Source organism: Arachis hypogaea, chromosome 17, assembly GCF_003086295.3.
Source record: "Arachis hypogaea cultivar Tifrunner chromosome 17, arahy.Tifrunner.gnm2.J5K5, whole genome shotgun sequence".
NCBI lineage: Eukaryota > Viridiplantae > Streptophyta > Magnoliopsida > Fabales > Fabaceae > Arachis > Arachis hypogaea.
In genome coordinates this window covers 97,505,056-97,526,182 of record NC_092052.1, presented here as the reverse complement: position 1 = coordinate 97,526,182, position 21,127 = coordinate 97,505,056, and the positions used below count along the sequence as shown (strand labels likewise).

The 21,127-nt window shown below is 42.8% G+C and overlaps 1 non-coding gene across 1 annotated transcript; it reads left to right on the top strand.

The window, feature by feature from the left end:
* The first annotated feature begins 201 nt into the window (after nt 1-201).
* On the top strand, nt 202-308 carry LOC112767789 (small nucleolar RNA R71). The gene has a single exon (XR_003185229.1). It is a non-coding gene; the product is annotated as a small nucleolar RNA R71 (small nucleolar RNA).
* Nucleotides 309-21,127: the final 20,819 nt, after the last annotated feature.

The following is a 21,127-nucleotide window of genomic DNA, read 5'->3' as shown; positions in this document are numbered from 1 at the left end:
GTTGTTTAGCTCTATTACTCCTCTAGTGTTGCCTCTTTCAAAAGCATAGAAGTAGTCATTCTCAGCTACAGTCTCAATGACATATATGGCTTCTTCAATGGTCTTCTTCTTGTTCAGAGACCCCCAGATGAGTGGTCTACTGCTTTCTTTGATTGGTAAGAAAGACCTTCATAGAAAATGTGTAACTGCACCCATTCATTGAACATATCTGGCGGGCACCTTCTTGTCAAGTCCTTAAACCTCTCCCATGCTTCATAGAGAGTTTCACCATCTTGTTGCCTGAAGGTTTGTACCTCAGCTCTCAACCTGTTGATTCTTTGAGGAGGATAGAATCTCACCAAGAATTTATTCACCACATCTTCCCAGGTTGTTAAACTCTCCTTTGGAAAAGATTCCAACCATTTAGATGCTTTATCCTTGAGTGAAAAGGGGAACAAAAGAAATCTATAGGTGTCAGGATGAACACCATTAGACTTCACAGTATCACATATCCTCAGGAAGGTAGTTAGATGTTGATTGGGGTCTTCTTGGACACTTCCTGCGAATGAACAGTTGTTCTGAACAAGGGTGATGAGCTGTGGCTTTAGTTCAAAGTTATTGGCATGTATGGTTGGCTTTTGGATGCTACTTCCACAGTTTCCTGGGTTTGGATTTAAATAAGAGCCTAAAACTCTTCTCTCTTGTCCAGCATGATGCACTGGACCTTCTCTGCCATGGTTGTGAGCCTCTTCTTCATGATGGTTCTCCATATTCTCATCCATGTCTGGTTCAAAATACTCCTCCTCTTCCTCAGCACTAACGAATCTCTTTTCTCTTGCTTCTCTCCTTAATCTAAGGAGGGTCCTCTCAGGTTCAGAATCAAAGGAAGTTGAAGCCCCGCTTCTTCTACCTGTCATACAACCAACAGAGCAAAAGCAAGAGAGAAATTGTATGGAGTTTACTCTTGTTAGGAATGCTGTTAAGGTGAGTGATGCAATATATCAAAGAGTTAGTGGGTTAGTGAACTGAATTATAGAAAAAAATTAAAGATAACACCACAACGGGTAAGGGGTAGAGGGAAGAAAATAACTAAAACTGAAAGTAAATCACTCAAATAAAATTAAATCAAACAAAAAAAATGCTCAATCTAGTTATCCACCAATTTAATCATTATTGATACAAAATCAATCCTCGGCAACGGTGCCATAAACTTGATGCACGGAAACTTGTCTCTCAATAAATCTCCCTCGGCAAGTATACCGAATTGTCGTCAAGTAAAAAATCACAATAGAGTGAGGTCAAATCCCACAGGGATTGATTGGTCAAGCAACTTTAATCCAAGGAATGTTCTAGTTGAGCTAAGCAGAAATTGAGTTGATATTTGCAGAAACGTAAATGGTGGGAAAGTAAATAACAGAAAGTGTAAATGATGGAGATAAAGAGCAAAATGTAAATGGCGGAAAGTAAATTACAGAATCTTAAATGGGGATTTAGGGAAATGAACATAAAAATAATGTCAGAAAGTAAAGAGAATGGGTAAGATCAGAAATGAGGGATTCATTGGGCTCAGGAGATGTTGTGTTCTCCGGATCAAGTTCATTCTCATCTCTTCCTCAATCAATGCATTCATTGATCTCCTTGGCAATCTTAAGTGATTGGATTCCAATTCCTTGGCAACCCAATCTCTCAAATCTTGATCAATAGCCAATTCCTTGGTCTAATTGCTCATGAGAAGAGATGAAGTATGGTCACTGATTATACCACATGTATTCCCAAATCAAAGTGTTGGTAGGATTATATGTCACTATATCCATCCAAACCCCAATTTGGTCCAACATGAGAAAGCATTTCTAGCATGATCTCTTTATTCCTCTTCCAAGGTTCCGAAGAGATCCAAGTATGAATAGCTTCTTTTCCAAGACAACTACCCAATAGGATGAAGATTGAACGCTTTCTAGTAAAATCAAGAGAAAAGAAAGAAGAAGAATAATGAAAACTATTATTGATCCATCAAATTACAACAGAGCTCCCTAACCCAATGAAAGGGGTTAATTGTTCATAGCTCTGGAAATGGAAAGCATAAATGAAAAGTACATTTTCCAAATAAAACTAGAAGTTACAGATAAAGTAAAATATACAGAGTGTAGTTCTCCAAAATACCAAAAGCCCCCTCCTAGTTTAAAACTACTCCTATATAAACTACTCTTCTGATCTTCTAGTTGGCTCTTCAAGTCTTGGATATGGGCTTTTGGATCTTTAGTTGAAGCAGTTACAGTCTTTAGTGGGCTCAGCTTTGCTTGCAGAAAAAGTGTGAGTTAGGCATGGACGTTAGTTAGGACGTTAGTGGTGTTAACGTTAAGTGAAAATGTGGGTTCGAGAACGTTAGTGAAAAAGGTGATCGTCACTAACGTTCCAAGCCAAAAACGATCCACGTTAATTTCAACGTTAGTGGCATTAACGTGACCACTAACGTTGCCTCTTGGTCCTTTGCAAACGTTATTGGCATTCACCTTTTCCAATAACGTTGCTTATTGCCCCTTTTTCCCACGTTAGAGTTCATGTTAGTATAACTAACGTGACCCTTAACGTGGGCATGTCCAAGCTTCGAGAGCGTTAGTGACACTTACCTTTGTCACTAATGCTTCAAATGCCCCTTCTTCCCACATTAGTGCCTCACGTTAATTGCATTAACGTGGTCACTAACGTGGTCGTAATTGCCATCTCCAACGTTAGTGACAAAGGTGAGTGTCACTAACGTTGGCCCATCATTTCTTTCTTCCACGTTAGCTTCCACGTTAATGTAATTAACGTGGCAACTAACGTGGGCAATATTGGCTTAGTCCAACATTAGTGACAAAGGTGAGTGTCACTAATGTTGGCGATTCCTTGCTCCTCCCACGTTAGAGTCCACGTTAATGTAATTAATGTGAATCTTAACGTGGCCAATTGTTCCCTTTTGGAACGTTAGTGGTATTCACTTTTACCACTAACGTTGGAGCTTCCCTTTTCCTCCACGTTAGCTTCCACATTAATGTAATTAACGTGGCCACTAACGTGGGCTATGATGGCTTTCGAAGGCGTTATTGGTGATCACTTTTTCCATTAACGTTGCAAGCTAGCTCCTATTCCACGTTAGTGGTCACGTTAGTTAGACTAACGTGGCTATTAATGTGGCTCTTCCTTGCTTCCTTTGTCCTGAAATCAAGCAAATAAAGTGCATCAAAGCTTGGTTCTAAATCATGAGATCATGCATCATCCATTTTATCATTCAATTCATGCATAATTCTCATAAAATCATTTTCAAGTTCACAATGTTTGCTTGAAGCAAGATGTAAGTGAATATCTACCCAAAACTTGCTTATTTACTTAGAAAATACATGAAACTACCCTGGCATCAAGTATACACTAGTGAGGGTGTTGGATATAAATTATGATTATGGTTGTGGATAACTCGAGTTGGGGATGCGCGACAGAGGGACAGTCCAATGGTTAGCTACCAGGACTTGTCGGGCTGGCTTTATAACCGATAGATCAGCCACTAGGACAGGTATGCATCATATGCATTATATGTGATTTGTTTGAATGGCCTAATTGACTGCATCATTACTTGCTACTTGCTTAATTGTTCTATCTGCTTCCTACTTGTACATTTCCTTGCCTGATATACTTGTGCTTGCATTTATTTCACTGTTGGCGGTTGGGAGGTTTGTAGGATTTGGAAAGAGGATATATATATATATATAGTTAGACCGAAGATCCTTAAGTTAGTCGCCTATTTTCTTTTGTCATGGTTTAGTTCTATTTATACGCTTTGGTTATAATTTGGAAGATCTAGGATTGCCTTCGGCTTTCCCAGGACAATACATGTTAGATATTTGGGCACTGTTACCATGCTGAGAACCTCCGATTCTCACCCATGCAGATTTTTGTGGTTTTCAGATGCAGGAGGCTGAGGCATGTTGGAGACCTTCTTTTGGCGGAGATCCTTGTATCTTAGGATTTTATTTTGGTTATTACATTCCTGTCTAGATAGTATGTTCTCCACTGTATATGTATTTTGTATCACCTCCTCTTAGAGGTTATTTTGGAGAAACAGCATTTGTATATCGTCTTTTGGGTTCTTTTGGGATTCCTTATTATATATGTATGTATACTGTATGCTCAGACCGGTTATCTTCGCAAGCCGAGTCCTGAGTCTTGATATATGTATTTTGGTACTTTTTTGTATATCCCTTTGCTTTAGCTTAATCTCTAACGGTTCGTTTACGTTATCGATCAGAGTGTTGCGCTTTTTGATTCAACGATTTTGATTTACCCATTTTCTTCAAAGGCTCCTAGTTATGAACATTTTTGCAATACTATACATACTAAATTTTATTTTAGAGGTTGTAATACCTCACCACCTCTGTTTTATGACTTAAGCATAAGACTCTGTGTGGTAGGCTGTTACATTATGGTATCATAGCAGTTCGTTCCTGTAGAGCCTGAGGGACGGACTGACTATGCTTCTGTGCATTCTCTGTGTTTGTATTTATGTGCTATTAGGATATCTGACTGATATATATGGCATAAATATTCATGAGCATACATTTAGGACTTTGAGCGCTAGACTTTCGATATTGAGACTGACCAACTTGATATTGCTTGTTTGGTGTGTATAGGAACCAGATGGCACCTCGTGGACGCGGTCGAGGCCGTGGGAGAGGACGTGCCGGTATTCATGGGCCGAAAACTAACCCAAATGACCCCGTGGACTTCATGGCTGCCACTATGCAGGCCACTGCTGAGACTTTTGGACAGTAGATGAACAACCATAACCATGAAGGAAATGGTGGGAATGGGACTCAAGGTCCAACGACATTGACGACCATCTTAAAGGTTAATCCACCGAAGTTTAAGGGAATTACCAATCTAACTGAAGCTGATACTTGGTTCCAAGTGATGGAACGAGCACTGTAAGCACAACTGGTGCCTGAAGAACAATGCGTTGAGTTTGCCATTTATCTGCTCACTGGTGAAGCATCACATTGGTGGCAGGGGACTCGACGAATCATACAGCAAGGTGATGATCCTATCACCTGGGATACCTTTTAGGAGGAAGTCTACAAGAAGTATTTCCTGAACTCCGCTAGGACGGCTAAGGAACTCGAACTACTGCAGCTGAAGCAGGATACGATGTCTGTATCTGAGTACACAGACAAGTTTGAGGAGTTGTTTAGATTCTCCCGCATGTGTCAAGGAGCTCCGGGGGACTTTGAAGAGTTGAAATGTATCAAGTACGAAGGAGGACTCTGAAGTGACATCTACAGTTCAGTAGGGCCTATGGAGATCAGGACTTTCTCCGAGTTGGTTAATAAAAGCAGAGTTGCCGAAGAGTGTGTGAAGAAGGTAGCTGCAGAAAGAGGAAGCCAGAGGGGATCATTCCTACTTAGCCAAGGGAAGAGTTTCTCTCCTAGAGGTCCGCCCTTCAAGCGGGGAGGTTTTGCGCCACAGAGGACTCAAGGTCAGAATAACTTCAGAATGCCTAACAACAACAACAATGCTTCGGGGAGAAGATTTTGGGAAGCAGCCCCTGGTCAGAGATGACGTGTCTGGCTTGTGGGTGATGGCTAGAGCTGTCGTATCTAACTTGCTGAACTGGAGATGCTGCTGATCCTTTGTCACTGGAGGGTGGTGGTACCTGGAAGGGACTCCTATGCTTAAGTTAGCAAGGGTGTTAAGCATGTTTTTTGTAGAATCAGAGTATGAGTTATACCTAGGGTTTAAGGTTATCTTATCTTTGAGTGAAGTCATCTTTTCTTTAAGGGAACTGCCCTTATCTCTCTAGGCTTGGGCTGCCTTTGGATTTGGGTCGTGTTCCTCTGTTTGGGCCCTTATTGGGCTTTCCTGGTGATATGGTCGAGCTCTTTGAGAAGAGGTCGGATGGTCCTGACCTAAAGAGGTCGGTCGACTTGTTTTCAATTAGCCCGGGTCCTACAGCTCGACCCAGGGTATGAACAGTGCCCCTGCTTGAGCTCGGTCTGTTTTAAGGTCGAGTCTTTAGGCATCGATTTTTTCCAGAGAAGTCGAGCTCGAGCACTTTTGGTTGATCTTTGTTTGTAGAATTTTTTCATTAGTGGCTTTAAATCGGAACGTTTCTCTCTTTACAGTGTGCGTTTTACAATTCCTTGGGAACGTACGAGGGTTTTAAATGCTCCTTAACTTCCCCCTTCGTTGTTTCCTTTGCTTCCCACTCCTTTACTTCATTTCAAATTTTCAAAGAGTCTCTCTTCTTCGTTTTTCCTCTTCTCGCTTCACTGCAACTTCTCCTTCTTGCGTTCTTTCTCTTGCTTTTGAAGAGGCGATCGTCGGTGTTTGTGCTGCTTCCATTCTTCGATCAGTTTATCATTCCTTCCCTACTGGAGGTTGGTCTTCTTCCTTTCTCTTTTCTCTTCTTTCTACGTCGTTCCTTTTCATGACTGGCTTTTCAGAAAGATTTTATCTTTGTTTGGAAAAAGTTTGAATCTTTCTGCATTTTACTGTGTCTGACTGCTGTTGCCTGTTCTGGTAGTTTTTTCCTTTTGTATGAGCTTTTTCTTGTTTCCTGCTAGTTAGGGCTTTTGAATATTGTTACTATGTTTGATTGTATCTCTTTGATTTCTTCCTTTGAGATAATGAACTATTTGATTCTGAGAAAGGTTGCGTCTTTGATAATTTCCCCTTTGCATGCTCGATGTTTGATAGTTTACTTTGCTGGTAGGCTGTAAAAAGGTGGTGATTTTGATGGTATTTTGTGATTTGTGATTGTTGCTTTGTTACAAGAGGGTTATTTTCTTGTTGAGACGTAGACTTGTAGATTTTTCCTGAGTTCCTACTCTGTTACTGCCTCCAAAGGATGCTCCTGGACCTTGGTGTGGGTCCTGGGACCTCCTTTTGCTGTTGTCTATTTGTTCCGAGTTGTATCCATATTTGTCCGAGCTGCTTTGGTTAGTAACTGTTCCGAGGGTTACCTGAAACTGGAGGTCGATCTCGGATGAGATCTTTGGTACTGGTCGGAGATGACGTGTCCGACTGGCTGGTGGCGGCCGGAGCTGTTGTGTCCGACTTGTTGGACTTGCTGCACTGCTGATCCTTGGCCACCGGAGGGTGGGGGGTACCTGCAAGAGACTCCGATGCTTAAGTTAGCATGGGTATTAAACAGGTTTTTTGTAGAATCAGAGTATGATATACCTGGGTGCTCCAGTGTATTTATAATGGTGAGAAGTGACCTTCTGAGATAAGATAAGTTTGTTATCTTATCTTATCTTATCTTATCTTTGGGCGAGGTCAGCTTATCTTCAACGGAATCGCCCTTCTCTCTGTAGGCTTGAGCCGCTTTTGGATCGGGCTGTGTTCCTTCTATTTGGGCCCTTATTGGGACTCTGTAGCGTTTTGGCCGAGCTCTTTGTGAAGAGGTCGGTCATTGGCCGAGCTCTTTGAGGAGAGGTCAGATAGTCTTACCTGAAGAGGTCAGTCGGCTTGTCGCTAAACATCCCGGGTCGGACATCTTGACCCAAGGTATGAACAGTGCCCCTGCTTGAGTTCGATCTTTCCGTGAGATCGAGCTTCGATCTCTTTGGAAGTCGTGCTCAAGCATCTGTCTGGCTTGTTTCTTCATTGCTTTGCAATTCTGGCAGATTTTCTAGAGGTTTGGTACTTCACAGTCCGTCTTCTTTTGAGTGGTAGTGTGGGTTTTCTACCCTTGCCTTCTGAATCATGCCTTGCTTTTGTGTTGACAACCCTCTGCTTTGGCGAAGTTATCCTTGCGGCTTGATATCCGGGCTTTTAGTGACTTGTCCAATGACTTTTTAGTGTTCTTTATATTGAACCTTTTTAGTCTCGGATGACGTACGTAGCCCTGTTTGAGATTGTGCCTTCTTTGAGTGGAGTTGTATCCCTTTTAGCTAAGAACATTTGAGCCTTAAGTTGTTTCTCAACCTTTTGGCTTTGTTCTTTTTTGAGATCGTACTTGCGCCTCTTCTTAGCTGACGTCGACCTGTACGACTTTGCCCCTGCTTGAGTTTGGACCTTTCCGCGAGATCGTGCTTTCGGAGCTTCGATCTCTTTGAGGAAGTCGTGCTCAAGCATCCTGACTTTGGTCGATCTTGAGTAGTTTCTCTTTTGTGCGAGTCTGGTATTGCCTTTTTTAGTTTGTTGAGAGGTCTTTTCAACTTTCTTCCGACTTGTTTGTCTTCATTGTTTGGGCTTTTTAGTCATAATCCAACAACTTTTTAGGTATAGATTGTTTGGACGACTTTTTAGCTCCGTCTTTGAGGCCGTGCTTTTGGCTTTTTAAGTAGTGTCTTTTTTCAAGACTTCGTACCTTTCAGCGAAGCATTCCTGGCCTTCCTTTGGCCGTTTGTGAGATGTCTTTGTCCCCTTTGTGGATCTTTGCAGAGTGTCCGTACTTTGTTGTCCGACCTTTTTTGATCACTTCTGGTTTTGTCCACTTTCTGTTTGGTCGAGGTGGTCCTTGGGGCTAACTTGTCTGACGAATTTTTAGTGTTCTCGTAGAACACTTTTTAGTCATTCTGGACAATTTTGATAGCCTTGTCGTGGAGCCGTGGCTTTTTGGGCGGAGCTATGTCCGTTTTAGTGCACATTTTTCGTTGGTCCGACTTCTTCTTGTCGGTCCAAGCTGTAGCTTTCGTTGGTCGACTTCTTCTTGTCGTAGCTGTACTTTGTTGTTCCGACTTCTTCTCGTTGTCCTTTTCCAAGTTATTTTTGTAATCCTCTTTCTTGGGCCTTGGTCAGGTCTCTTTCAGAGATTACTTTTATAACTTGTTTTTGTTTAGGAGACCGACTTCGACATGTCGATCTCTTCTAAGTTATTTTGTAATCCTCTTTCTTGGACCTTGTTCAGGTCTCTTTCAGGGATTACTTTTTATAACTTGTTTGTTGTAGGAGACCGACTTCGTTATGTCGATCTCTTCTAAGTTATTTTTGTAATCCTCTTTCTTGGACCTTTGTCAGGTCTCTTTCAGGGATTACTTTTATAACTTTTTTTTTGTAGGAGACCGACTTCATTATGTCGATCTCTTCTAAGTTATTTTTGTAATCCTCTTTCTTGGACCTTTGTCAGGTCTCTTTCAGGGACTACTTTTATAACTTTTTCATTTTGGGCTGACTTTGTCATGTCTGGCCCTTCTAAGTTAAAGTAATCCTCTTTAATAGGGTTGGCCAGACCACTTTCCAGGGTTTACTTATAACTTGGGTTGACTTGGTCCGACTTCTTAACGTCGGCCAGTCTTTAAGTTATTATTTTAGCAATCCGTAAGACCTCGTCAGGTTCTTTTTTGGATCACTTTGATAACTTCTTACATTATTCTGTGTTCATCTTTGCTGATTTGTAGAAAGTGGTTGTCATCTCTAGATCGTCTTTTGGGTGAATCACATTTTCACCTTTATCGGACGATTGTCTTTATCGTGATCGTGCAGTGAAATTATTTTTCACTTTCTGCCGATCTGTTGCTTTATAATCGGACGATGAATGCTTCAGATTAATGCGTCTTGGTATAGTAGTGAATTTTGTTTTCACTTTGTCGACCTTTGTCGAAATCAAACGATGAATTCGTTTTCCATCGTGGTCGGGTGGTGAAGTTGGCTTTCACCTTGCCGACTTGTCGCTTTGTAATCGGACGATGAATTTGGTTTTCATCTTGCTGACTTTGTCGTGATCGGGCAGTGACTTTGGTGTTTACCTTGCCGACCTGCCATAGTCGGGCATCTTGGTAGGAAACTTTCTAGGGAATCTGCAATCTTTTAAACAATAAAATGAAGATAAGAATGTGTACATGTTAGTACTTACCTTTCTAGGTCGGCAATCTTTTTGGATCTCGGCCTGGTGCCCTTTTTAGATTGCAGGCATGCCATGACCTTGGTAGCTCTTGCCCCTCGAGGTTGGACACTTTGTAGCAACCTTTCCCCAGTTCTTCTGAACAACTTGGTATGGTCCTTTCCAGTTGGCTGCCGACCTATTTTGATGTCATTTCGGATTAGGATGAGATCGTTGTTGTTAGATTACCTTCTGATTGTATCTTGAGGCCATTTGACGTTTTAACGCCTCTTCCTTGATCCGAGCTCTTTCTCGGGTTTCTGGAGGTAGGTCGAGTTCTTCCTTTTGAAGTTGGGAGTTGGCCTCTTCACTGTAGTGGATCACTCTGGGCGATCCTTCTTTGGCCTCCATTAGGATCATTGCCTCCATTCCGTAAGCTAATCAGAAGGGTGATTCCTTTGTAGTAGAGTATGGGGTTGTCCGATATGCCCATAGGACTTGTGGGAGCTCTTCAGGTGGGGCTATAGGGAAGTTGGCATGTAAAGCTTTGACTTTGTATTTGCTCTGCAGAACTTTGGTTCTTTCTGCAAAAAGTTTGCATCTTTGATCGTTTGTTGTCACTTTTCTTTTGTCATTCGCCTTTGAGAAGAATGTGTGCTTTGCTTAGGGTTTGGTTGCTGTTCCTGTTTCTTTTCATCGTTGTCTGACTCCTTTTGTACAAAAGTTCTGGCTTTTGTTTTGACCTTTTGTTTGAGAGGTGTTCGGACTGTTTGGGTATAGATTGTCGACTTCTTTTCTCTGTGTTCTTGCCCTGTTGTTGCCTCCAAAGGGTGCCCCTGGTCTTTTGTGTGAGTCCTGGGGTTTCCCTTTTACTGCCATGTCTGTCACTTGATGTTCTGCTATTATTGTCCGAGTTGTTTCTTATTGCCCGAGTTGTTTGGTAGTAATCCATAGTCGACCTATGTCTTTGAGATGTATACTAAGATCCCGGACGGCATGTCTGATTGGCTGAATTCCGTAGTTTTAATTTGTGTTACTATGGCTGACCCTGAGTACATCCCTTATACCGCCTTCGAGATTGACTTGTTGTGGTCTTGTAATGTAGCCTGGATGAGGCTTCTGTTATTGCCCCCTGGTTTGGTGTTAGCTAGTTTTGAAAATGCATCAGCTCGGGTATTCTGCTCCCGAGGCATGTGTCAGACCTCATATCCCCGAATTGTCCGAGCTGTTGGTGCTGGCTGGTTTTGAAAATGCATCAGCTCGGGCATTCTATGTGGCGGACTTCATTTTCTTCGATTTGTCCGAGCTGTTTTCTGTTTTTGTCCAGGGTCCCCCGAATTGTCCGAGATGTTCTCTAGTTTTGTCCAGGGTCTCCCGAATTTTCCGAGCTGTCCTCTGTAGGATTCTTCCAACTAAGTTTGTTTTCTATTGGATGCCTTTTATGGGCTGGTTGGTCCGAACTCTGATAGTGTGAGCTTGAAAGTGTGGGTGGAGTCGTTGAGAGGTGAGTACAAGGGCGTAGGTAAACTTTTTCTATCTTTTGATAGTTTAGTTCGGCCCCTTGTAGAGCTTTGCTGATGAAGTAGATGGGTTGTTGCCCACTTTCGTCTTCTCTTACTAGTGCTGAGGCTGTTGCCCGACTTCCCACTGCAAGGTATAATATGAATTCTTCACTTTCCCGTGGTCTGGTAAGCATGGGTGGTTGCCCCAAGAATTTTTTTGAAATCTTGGAAGGCTTGTTTGCACTCCGTTGTCCTTTTCAAACCTCTCTCCCTTCCTTAATATACCTCTTTGAGGTGTCTTTTGCAAGATGATTTGGAGATCAAACCTCCTACGAATCCTCCATTTATCATATGAACACGTCTCTTGGGGGGGTGAGGTAGACGTTCAACTTGTCCGACCTCTTTGGTGTGAGGTGGACCTTCAACTCATCCCGTTATCCTCCTCTTTGTTGTGAGGTGGACCTTCAACTCGTCCGACCTCTTTGTTGTGAGGTGGACCTTCAACACGTCCGACCTCTTTGTTTGTGAGGTGGACCTTCAACTCGTCCGACCTCTTTTTTATCTCTTTGTTCTTTCTTATGGTTGTGGTTAGGAGAATTCGGTTTCTGAGCTCTCTCCTAGTCGAGAGTCCTCCTCCATGTTGATGTGTTTCTTTGCCTGTTCCTGTACCTCGTTTAGAGATGTTGGGTGCTTCTTGGATATTGAGTGGCTAAAAGGTCCTCCTCGTAGGCCATTGATGAGACCCAAGATATCTGCTTTTGTTGGCAGACTTTGTATGTCCAGCACGCTTTGTTGAATCTTTCTATGTAGTTGCGAAGACTTTCCCGATCTCCTTGCTTGATCCCTAGTAAGCTTGGAGCGTGTTCGGCTTTATCCTTCTGGATGGAGAATAACGGATTGCATCTGAGAACTCCATGAGATATATCCTACTTCTGGAATTTCTAAGATGATGGCTTGGATCTGATGTGCCATCGTACGGGGTCATATGGGGAGCTTTGAAGTCCTTTGGGACTTTAGCATTCATAATCTCTTTGGTGAATAGGTCTTGATCTTTGTGGGGGCTGTCTTCGTGACCGGATCGAGTTGTTTTAGCCTTGAGATCCGCTTTGAGTTTTAGGAGCTTGTCCTCTGACGTCGTCTTGTTTCTCTTCCGAAGGTCTCTTTCGGCTTCCCGTTGATGTTCAACTTCTTGTTCCAGCTGTTTAAGGCGATTCTGTTGCTCACGGATAGCTTCCAAAATTTTTGTGTTTGGGGATTGCTTATTTCCCCCGTTTTGAGGTGCGTCTTTGGAGGTGGCGTCCGTGTCTTTGTTTGGCGTTCGGTCCACCAAACTAGAGTTGTGATCGTTGTCATGGTTGTCCGCCATGGTGATGGGATGACTTCCAGGTTCCCCGGCAACGGCGCCAATGTTCCGATGGTTACCTGAAACTGGAGGTCGATCTCGGATGAGATCTTCGGTACTGGTCGGAGATGACATGTCCGGCTCGCTGGTGGCGGCCGGAGCTGTTGTGTCCGACTTGTTGGACTTGCTGCACTGCTGATCCTTGGCCACCGGAGGGTGGGGGGTACCTGCAAGAGACTCCGATGCTTAAGTTAGCATGGGTATTAAATAGGTTTTTTGTAGAATCAGAGTATGAGTTATACCTGGGTGCTCTAGTGTATTTATAATGGTGAGAAGTGACCTTCTTAGATAAGATAAGTTAGTTATCTTATCTTATCTTATCTTTGGGCGAGGTCAGCTTATCTTCAACGGAACCGCCCTTCTCTCTGTAGGCTTGAGCCACCTTTGGATTGGGCTGTGTTCCTTCTATTTGGGCCCTTATTGGGCCTCTGTAGCATTTTGGCCGAGCTCTTTGTGAAGAGGTCGGTCATTGGCCGAGCTCTTTGAGAAGAGGTCAGATAGTCTGACCTGAAGAGGTCGGTCGGCTTGTCGCTAAACATCCCGGGTCGGACATCTTGACCCAGGGTATCAACAGTAACCCATTTTCTTTTTCTTACTGTAGGACTAGTTGACCCATGTCGTCTCGCAAAAATATTGTCGAGACATCTTCCAAAGTCCCTGAGGGCATGTCGGACTGGCTGGACTCCCTCGTGTTGATGTGTGTCTCTGTGGTAAATGCTGAGTACTGTGTAGAGCTGAGGAAACATCATAGGATTTGTAGTAGTCAGGCACAGGAGAAAGATTATGAGCTTGTAGCGCCTGATTCCGATGAGAGGGTTTGTTTCCCGACCTTGGTCCAAGGAGAGCGTCCCTTTTTTTATGCCTATGACTATTTTTTCAGCCAGCTAAACATTACTTTTCCTTTTACTCCTTTTGAGACCAATTTATTGTGGTCGTGCAATGTATCTCCATCCCAGCTTCACCCAAATTTGTGGGGTTTTCTTAAGATCTTTCAATTACTGTGTCAAGAGTTGGATGTTAAACCATCTCAAACCCTTTTTCTTTACCTCTTTGTTTTGACTAAGCCCGGGGTGGCTAAGAAGAAGGCTGCTTAAGTATCTTTCCGAGCTGCCCAGGGAAAGAAAGTTTTTTCAATGTATAATGAATCTTTTTGGGATTTCAAGAATTATTTTTTTCAAGGTCCGAGTTGTTGAAGAAGCCCGGCCTTTCTTTTTGGATGAGAATGGCGAGCCCAGCTTTCCTTTAGAATGGCAAAAGAATGTAGTGGTGTCTAGGTATACTTGGGAGATGTTGGATGAAGTTGAGCAAGCCTTTGTAACTTTGTTGGAGGAGAACTGGGGGCAGCCTCCCCATCTTGATACAAAGAAATTCTTAGGAGATCCCTCACTTCTCCGAGCTGAGCTGGGTAGTGGTCGACTTCTTTTGTATTTGTTGTGCTTGTTTATTTTGTCAATTTTATTCCTTTTCTTTCCAGTTTATAACTTGGTTTCTTGCTGTGTTTTTTCAGAGATGATTAAAAACAATGACTCTATGAAGGCCTTTAAGAAGGCGAGAAAGGCTACAGCTACCCATAACATCTCGGCTAAGGTGGTTGGGGAAGGATCTTCCCATGTTCCACCAAAAAAGCCGATATTGAGCGCTTCTAGGCTGAGAAAGATGATTTCTACTCCTCAGGTCTATTTGATTGATCCTCCCCAGGCCTCTGCTGCTACCTCTTCTCCTACTATCGTCCCTCCTCTAAAAAGACAGAGGACTGTCGAGCCTTTCAATCTAGATGCCCCTGACTTTGATGCTATCGGGTTTGTTGATCAACAAATAGCTCCTTATGGTGTTGTTCCTACTGACGATGTATTCATTCTTCGTTATTTGGACTTCATTACTCGGAGCAGTATAAAAATGGCACACATGGGGGCAGCATTATTTTGGATTGCCCAGGATGTTCCAATTCACGCGACAAAGGCTTTTATGCAGGAGGCCAAGTCAGAATATGACCGGATCAGTGGGTTAAAGGAGGAGCTCGAGGTGAGAGTGGCTAAAATGGAAAAGGAGTTATAGAGTGAGAAGACTCGGACTACTACTGCGGCGGCTTCTGCAAATCTGGCCGAGGGGATGGCACATAAGCATAAAGAGAGCTATGTCCTGGCCTATGGTGAGATGATAGAGCTCAGGGAGAGGTTGAAATCTGCCCAGGCCGACTATGCTGAGCTCCAGGGCCATCTTGTAAGTAGCGTGAATGCTGCTTATGAGAATTTGAAGGCTCAGGTTCGAGTTCTTGCGCCCGAGCTCGACCTCTCCCTATTCAGTTTGGACAACATTGTAGTAGATGGTAAGATTGTCCCTGATGGCTCGGATGATGATGATGCAGATGTAGACCCTCCTCCTGTGCCATCTGCCAAAGCTTCTGTTGTGCCGACTTCTCTAACTCCTACAGCTGAGGTCGGCCATCCCGAGTCGGATCCTGATGTTCAGATCTTGAACAGTTCTGATGGGACTGTTGATGCTGTCCCCCTTCAGACTCGTCCTCCCTCGCCTCGAGATGCCGCCACTGGAGAATCTTTAAATCCATTGTAGTTTCTTGTTTATGAATCTTGATGTGTATAGCCCGGTTTGTGGGCTTTTGAACTATTATTTGTGTTTGGCTGACTTTTGTAGTTGCTTTTTCTTTTGCAACTTTTATTGGAAAAACAAATTCTTTTTGAACTCTTGAGGTCGACCTTCGGGTGGCCTTCTGAGTGTTAATGATAGCAGTCTTTTTGTTGTTTCCAGGAATCTTTAAAGCTCTTTTTGATTTTTCTAGAGTTGGTTTCTTTCTTGTTTTGGTCGACGTGTCTTTTTGAGGCAAGCCTTGTCTTGACTGTTCTTTCATAGAACACTCGTGATTTGTTTTTGGGGAGAGGTCGTGGCTTTCTTTGGGTCGAGCTGTGTCTCTTCTAGCGCGAGCCTCCTGGCTATCGATTTCATCTTTTTGACTTTGAGTTATTTCTAGTGATCCAGTTTTAGTTGGACCTTGCCGAGTCTCTTTTTCTGGATTTACTTTTTATCAACTCTGTAGCTTTAACTGCTTTGGGCTGACTTCTTCATGTCGGTCCCTTCTAAGTTATTTATAGTAATATATTTTATTTGGACCTTGTCAGGTCTCTTTTTATGGATTACTTTTTATAACTTTTTGTAGTTTTGTTGGGCCGACTTCATCATGTCGGTCCCTTCTAAGTTATTTCTAGTAATCCATTTATTTGGACCTTGTCGGGTCTCTTTTTATGGATTACTTTTTATAACTTTTTGTAGTTTTGTTGGGCCGACTTCATCATGTCGGTCCCTTCTAAGTTATTTCTAGTAATCCATTTTATTTGGACCTTGTCAGGTCTCTTTTTATGGATTACTTTTTATAACTTTTTGTAGTTTTGTTGGGCCGACTTCATCATGTCGGTCCCTTCTAAGTTATTTATAGTAATCCATTTTCAAGGCTAGCCAGGCCTCTTTTTTATGGGTTACTTTTTATAACTTTTCGTCGCTTTGATCTGGTCCGACTTCTTTTATGTCGGTCCATTCTAAGTTATTTCTAGCAATCTATTTTTTGTTTCAGACCTCGTCAGGTTTCTATTCATGGATCGCTTTTTATAACTTCTTGCATTATTCTGTTTTTGTCGCTTTTCATCTTGCCGATTTTAATCCTCGCTTGGCTTGACCTTTGATGAATTCAGTTTTCATCTTTGTCGGCTTTATCATGATCGAGCAGTGAGTTTTGGTTTTCACTTTTGCCGATCTGTAGCTTTATAATCGGGTGATGAATTCTTGCATTTCAGATTAATGCGTCTTGATAAAGAGGATTTGTAGAATTTAAAAAAACTTTATTAAAAATAGAAAATATGCAAATATATACATGTTGGTGCTTTATCCTTCTAAGTTAGGTAGTTCATAGATCTTGGTTCGGCGCCTCGTTAAAAAATCTTTTCAGAAAAAAGAGTGCACCTTATCCTAAGATCTTTATTACCTCCTAACTATAATACCTTCTTAGGTTGCAGGCGTGCCATGACCTTGGCAGCTCTCGCCCCTCGAGTTCGGACAGCTTGTAGTAGCACTTTTCGAGTACTTCTATAACTCGGTAGGGTCCCTTTCAGTTTGCCGCGAGTTTTCCCTATCCAGGTTGACTTGTTCTGATATCATTTCGGATTAGGATGAGGTTGTTGTTGGAAAAACTTCACTGTACTACCTTTTGATTGTACCTTGAGGCCATTCGATGTTTTAGTGCCTTCTCCCTTATCTGAGCTCTTTCCCGTATTTCTGAAAGTAAGTCGAGCTCTTCTTTTTGAAGTTGGGAGTTGGCCTCTTCACTGTAGAAGATCGTTCTGGGGGACCCTTCTGCAACTTCTACTGGGATCATTGCCTCCATTCCATAAGCTAGTCGGAAGGGTGACTCCCCTGTCGTGGAGTGTAGAGTTGTCCAATATGTCCATAGGACTTGTGCGAGCTATTCAGCCCAGGCTCCCTTTGCATCCTATAGTCTCCATTTTAACCCGGCTAATATAACTTTATTGGCGACTTCTGCCTGTCCATTGGCCTGGGGTTGTTCTACGGACGTGAATTGGTGCTTTATTTTTAAGTCGGTCACCAATTTTCTGAAGCATGCGTCTGTGAATTGAGTGCCATTGTCTGTGGTAATGGAGTATGGAACACCAAACCTTGTGACAATGTTTCTATATAGGAATTTTTGACTTCTTTGAGCAGTGGCGTTAGCTAGGGGCTCTGCTTCACTCCACTTTGTGAAATAGTCTACCCCTATGATGAGGAACTTTACCTGTCCTGATCCTTGAGGGAAGGCCCCAAAGAGGTCGAGTCCCCATTTGCAAATGGCTAGGGTGAGGTTACGCTGATGAGTTCCTCTGGTGGGGTGATGTGGAAATTAGCATGTTTCTGACATGGTGGACATGTCTTTACGAATTCTGTTGCTTCCTTTTGTAAAGTCGGCCAATAGAATCCAGCTCGGAGTACTTTTTTAGCGAGAGCTTATGCTTTGAGATGGTTGCCACAGATGCCACTGTGTATTTTTTCTAAAACTTCCTTTGTGTTGGAAGTCGGCACACATTTTAATAGTGGTGTTGAAATCCCTCTCTTCTATAGAGTATTGTTTATGATGGTGTAGTATTGTGCCTCCCGCTTTAACCTCTTCGCCTCCTTCTTATCTGTAGGGAGTGTTTCTATTTTGAGGTAGTTAATTAAGGGATTCATCTATCCTTGATCCAAACCTGTTATGGCTAGGACCTTTTCTTCTTCCGAAATTGACGGGTTCTGCAGTATTTCTTGGATGAGGCTTCTATTGTTGCCCCCTGGTTTGGTGCTGGCTAGTTTTGAGAGTGCATCAGCTCGAACATTCTGTTCCCGAGGTATATGGCAGACCTCATACTCCCTGAGTTGTCCGACCTGTTTCCTGATTTTGTCCAACTACTTTTTCATGGTGGGATCTTTGGCTTGGTAGCTCCCTACTATTTGTGAGGTGACTACTTGTGAGTCGCTGAAGATGATAAGTTTTTGAGCTCCAACCTCCTTAGCCAACTTCAAACCAGCTAGTAATGCCTCATATTTGGCTTGATTGTTTGAAGCAGGGAACTCGAACTTTAAGGAGAGTTCGATTTGGGTTCCCTGATTACTTTCTATTATCACGCCTGCTCCGCTCCCGGTTTTGTTCGAGGAGCCGTCTACGTAGAGATTCCATTCTGTAGGGATTTCCAAGGTGTCAGTAACTCTGCAATAAGTGCCAGTACTGTGATTTGATGGTTATTCGAGCTTCATATTGGATGTCGAATTCGGGCAACTTGACTGCCCAATGTAAGATTCTTCCTGCCAAATCTGTTTTCTGCAAAATGCCTTTTATGGGCTGGTTGGTCCGAACCTTGATGATGTGGGCTTGAAAATATGGGCGAAGTCGTCGAGATGTTAGTATGAGAGCATAGGCAAATTTTTCTATTTTTTGGTAGTTCAGTTCGGACCCTTGTAGTGCTTTGCTGATGAAGTATATAGGTTGTTGTCCACTTTCATCCTCTCTGACGAGTGTTGAGGCTACTGCCCGATTTCCTACTGCGAGGTACAATACAAGTGGTTCTCCTTCCCGTGGCCGAGTTAGAATAGGTGGTTGTCCCAGGAACCTTTTGAAATCCTAGAAAGCCTGCTCACAGTCCGTTGTCCATTCAAACCTCTTTCCCTTCCTTAGGTGGAGATGGAGTTATTGGACCTCTTTGACATAGCTCGGGCTTTTCATGTTGATTATGGCCTAGCACTTGTCCGGTCTTGTTTCTATTCCTCTTTGTGTGAGCATGAATCCCAGAAATTTGTTGGCTTCTACTGCGAAGGTGCATTTTGCTGGATTAAGTCTCATGCCATGCTTACATATGGTTTTGAACACTTGGGCGAGGTCGGATAGTAATGTCTCGTCGCTTTGTGTTTTTACTAACATGTCATCCACATATACCTCCATAAGTTTCCCGATATGGTCTGCGAAGACTTTGTTCATTAGTCTTTGATACGTGGCTCTTGCGTTTTTGAGTCCGAATGGCATGACGACGTAGCAGTAGTTTACTTTTGGGGTTAAGAATGAGGTTTTTTCTTGATCGGGTGGATACATCGGGATTTGATTGTATCTTGAATAAGCGTCCATAAACGAGATGTATTTGTATCCGGAGGAAGCATCCACTAGAGTGTCGATACTTGGGAGTGCATAGGGATCTTTTGGGCAAGCTTTGTTGAGATCAGTATAGTCGGTGCACATCCGCCACTTCCCATTTGATTTCTTTACTAGGACGACGTTGGCTAGCCATAGTGGGTATCTGACTTCTCTTATGAATCTTGCCTCTAGTAGAGCCTGCACCTGTTCTTCCACAACTTGTGATCTTTCTGGTCTGAGCTTTCTACGTCTCTGCTGCATTGGCCGAGATCCTGGATGGACTACTAGTTTGTGGCACATTAGTTTGGGATCTATGCCCGGCATGTCTGTAGCCTTCCATGCGAAGAGGTCGACATTATCTCTTGAGAACTGTATGAGGGACTCTTTTATGTCTCCTTTTAGCATTGTGCCAATATTGGTTGTTTTATCTGGGACATCTCCGATCTGGACTTTTTCTATCTCGCCTTCAGATTGTGGATGAAGCTCTTCCCGTCCTCGAACTCCTCTGAGTTCGATGGTGTGGATTTCTTCTCCTTTGCCTCTGAGGTTCAAACTTTCGCTGTAATAGAGGCGCGCTATTTTCTGGTCTGCTTTTATCGTAGCAATCCCTTGTGTGGTTGGGAACTTGATGAGCGGATAATTTATACGCTTTTTGACAGTGTTTTTAGTATGTTTTTAGTAGGATCTAGTTACTTTTAGGGATGTTTTCATTAGTTTTTATGTTAAATTCACATTTCTGGACTTTACTATGAGTTTGTGTGTTTTTCTATGAATTCAGGTATTTTCTGGCTGAAATTGAGGGACTTGAGCAGAAATCAGATTCAAAGGTTGAAGAAGGATTGCTGATGCTGTTGGATTCTGACCTCCCTGCACTCAAAGTGGATTTTCTGGAGCTACAGAACTCGAAATGGCACGCTTCCAATTGCGTTGGAAAGTAGACATCTAGAGCTTTCTAGCAATGTATAATAGTTCATACTTTGGCCAAGAATGGACGACGTAAACTGGCGTTTAACGCCAGCTTTCTACCCAAATCTGGCGTCCAGCGCCAGAAAAGGAGCAAAAACCAGAGCTGAACGCCCAAACTGGCACAAATACTGGCGTTCAACTCCAAGAAGGACCTCTACACGTGCAACACTCAAGCTCAGCCCAAACACACACCAAGTGGGCCCCGAAAGTGAATTTATACATCAATTACTTACTTCTATAAACCCTAGTAGCTAGTTTATTATAAATAGGACCTTTTACTAGTCTTTTTGAAAATCTTTGATCAGTTGTATGCTATCTTAGATCACGTTTGAGGGCTGGCCATCTCGGTCATGCCTGGACCTTTCACTTATGTAATTTTAACGGTAGAGTTTCTACACTCCATAGATTAAGGTGTGGAGCTCTGCTGTTCCTCAAAGATTAATGCAAAGTACTACTGTTTTCTATTCAATTCATCTTATTTCACTTCTAAGATATCCATTCGAACCTAAGAACGTGATGAAGGCGATGATTATGTGTGACGCTCATCACCATTCTCCCCTATGAACACGTGCCTGACAAACACTTTCGTTCTACATGAAATAAGCTAGAATGAATATCTCTTAGATCTCCTAACCAGAATCTTCGTGGCGTAAGCTAGAATGATGGCGGCATTCAAGAGAATCCGGAAAGTCTAAACCTTGTCTGTGGTATTCCGAGTAGGATTCAATGATTGAATGATTGTGACGAGCTTCAAACTCGCGAGTGCTGGGCGTTAATGACAGACGCAAAAGGAGGGTGAATCCTATTCCAGCATGATCGAGAACCGACAG